The sequence below is a fragment of the Solanum dulcamara genome, chromosome 6 (genome assembly GCF_947179165.1).
Source record: "Solanum dulcamara chromosome 6, daSolDulc1.2, whole genome shotgun sequence".
NCBI lineage: Eukaryota > Viridiplantae > Streptophyta > Magnoliopsida > Solanales > Solanaceae > Solanum > Solanum dulcamara.
The window spans coordinates 79,509,862-79,512,827 of NC_077242.1; positions in this window are offsets into that span (position 1 = coordinate 79,509,862).

Below are 2,966 nucleotides of genomic sequence, written 5' to 3' on the forward strand. Positions count from 1 at the left end.
CCGATGAATATTTCTCCAGAACCACTATGGTACCCTCCATAGGTACCCAGGGTATAAGTACGTGTGTCCTCCGCGCGATCCACAAAGCGTTCATAGCATTTAGGCACCGCACAAGCGGAATAAGATAATTTCACTATTTTTTCATGTGTTAGCCCATTGATATTTTTTGGTGAACTGGCTTCCGATGGATTTTTCTTTAAAATCGCTATGGGACCCTCCAAAGTTACCTAGAGGATTAGTACGTGCGGCCTCGGTGTGATCCATGGTGCGTTCATAGCATTTAGGGGCCGCACAAGTGAAATCAAGTGATATTTTGATGTTTTTCATTTGTGTTAGCCAATGAATATTTTTGGTGAACTGTCTTCCGATAGAGTTTTCTCCAAAACTGCTATGTACCCTCCATAGTTACACAGGGGATCAATACGTGCGGCCTCAAAGTGATCCACGGCGCGCGTTCATAGCATTTAGGGGCCACCGCACAAGCGTAATTAGGCAATTTTCTAATTTTTTATGTGTGTTAGCCAATGAATATTTTAGTGAACTGACTTTCGATTTATTTTTCCTTGAAACTATTATAGGACCCTCCATACATATCCGAGGGATCAGCACATGCAGCGTCAGCATGATTGACGGCACATTCATAGCATTTAGGAGTCGTACAAGAGGAATTAGGCGATGTTCTGATTTTTTCATGTGTGTTAGCCCGTGAATATTTTGGTTAACTTGCTTTTGATTAATTTTTCTTCCAAACTATTATGGGACCCTTCGTAGGTACCCAAGGAATCAGTATGTGCGGTGTCGGCATAATTCACGATGCATTCACAGCATTTAGGGGTCGTACAAGTGAAATTAGGTGATTTTCTGATTATTTTTGTGTGTGTTAGCGCATAACTATTTTGGTGAACTTGCTTCCGATCACTTTTTCTTTAAAATTATTGTGGGACCCTTCGTAGGTACCCAAGGATCAGTCCATGTGGCGTTGGCACGATCCATGGCGCATTCATAGCATTTAGGAATCGCACAAGTAAAATTAGGCAATTTTCTAGTTTTGGCGTATGTGTTAGCCCATGAATATTTTGATGAACTGGCGTTCGATCAATTTTTCTTTAAAACCATTATGGGTTCCTCTGTAGGTACTCGGGGGATACTATGTGCGCGTCGGCCAGATCCACGACGCATTCATAGCATTTAGGGACCGCACGAGTGGGATTAGGTGATTTTCTGATTATTTTCTTATGTGTTATCCCTTGAATATTTTGGTGAACTGGCTTCAGACCAATTTTTCTTCTAACTGGGACTCTCTATAGGTACCCGAGGAATCATTATGTGCGGCATCGGCACGATTCACGGGGCATTAATAGCATTTAGGGCTCGTACAAGCGGAATTAGGCGATTTTCTAATTTTTTTCATGTTAGCCCTGAATATTATGATGAACTGGATTCCGATCTATTTTTCTTCAAAACCGTTATGGGTCCCTTTACCCGAGGGTATCATTATGTGCGGCATCAACATGATCCATAATGTATTCATAGCATTTAGAGGCCACATAAGCGGAGTTAAGCGATTTTCTCATTTTTCATATGTATTTCTTATGAATATATTGGTTATATGGCTTTTGATCAAAAAAAATTCGAAATCTTTATGGAACCCTCCTTAAGTAGTTGGGGAAGCAATACGTGTAGCTTCGGCACGATCCACAGCATATTCATAGCATTTAGGGGTCGCACAAGCAGAATGAGCCGATTTTCTCATTTTTCATGTATGTTAACCTATAAATATTTTGGTGATATGGATTTCAGTAAAAAAAAAATCAAAACCTTTATGGGACGCTCTGTAAATGCGTGTAGCCACTCAACAGGAAAGATGCAATTTTCTTAATTTTTCGTGCGTTTCATGGTTCGTGGCATTGTTGCAAGATGTTTTAAGTAGCCTGACTTCTCTTTGAAATAGGTTACTCTACTGTTAGACTAATGAGTTTGTCACGTGATTTGGATCACACCACAGTTGCCCTACCTTATCATGAAATTAATAAGATAATTTCTAGTAGATGTGGTGTCACGTAGAAAGACGGCATGCTGATGGACACATATCTTGTTGATAGCATGCTTGATCCATGTGATCTTATTGAGGGCGGGAGTTTGTAACATATATAACCGTGATGTAGGACTCATTTGCGAATCTCGCAAGTTGCATTTGGGACCTTGATTAAACAAAGGACCATGCAAGTGAATCCCGAAGAACAGTGAAGCTTCATAGGGTTTCTGTCCAGGTGCAGGTAGTCCGCAAGGATCCCTATACATAGAAGATGATATATTTTATTAGGGCTTATGCTATGAAGTTGTCTTTTATTTCTTAGTTGTTGCCTAGACCCACTCTGAGACTTCCCTCCCTCCTTTATTTTGTTTTTGTTTTTGTTTTTATTTTTGTTTCTTTGATGAACTCAATGTACAGTTCTTGCTATCAATACAATTCCCCTTTGTTACAAACTCACACTCTTCAAGCAAGCTAACTAGGGAGATAACCTTCAATGTACTTCACCCAAAGTGCGAAGGAATCCCCCTTTCTTACAAACACTTCACTCTTCAACCAAGCCACCCAAGGAGATTATCCTCAATATATATAACCCAAAGTCTGAAGGAAGAACTTCCCCGACTCAATCACGTGTCCTCTGATGTGATGCCAGAATGCAGACAATGCCCATAAGTGAGTAACCACCGGAAATTTTTAGAATTCTCCTTGTATGTGCATTATCTGCTGGATTGAAGTTATAGTTTCAAGATGACAATGTCCAAACTATTTATTTCGTTCATTTAGGGTTGCATCTTAGTTTACATTCAATTAGCAGCTCAAACCAACTTCAACTGTCAACAGATAAAAATGACTACGAAAAGGTGAGGTGGCAAACATGAACAGGTTACGATTATGAAAGGAGTCGACACAGGAATAGGATTAATGTGGAAAGGTG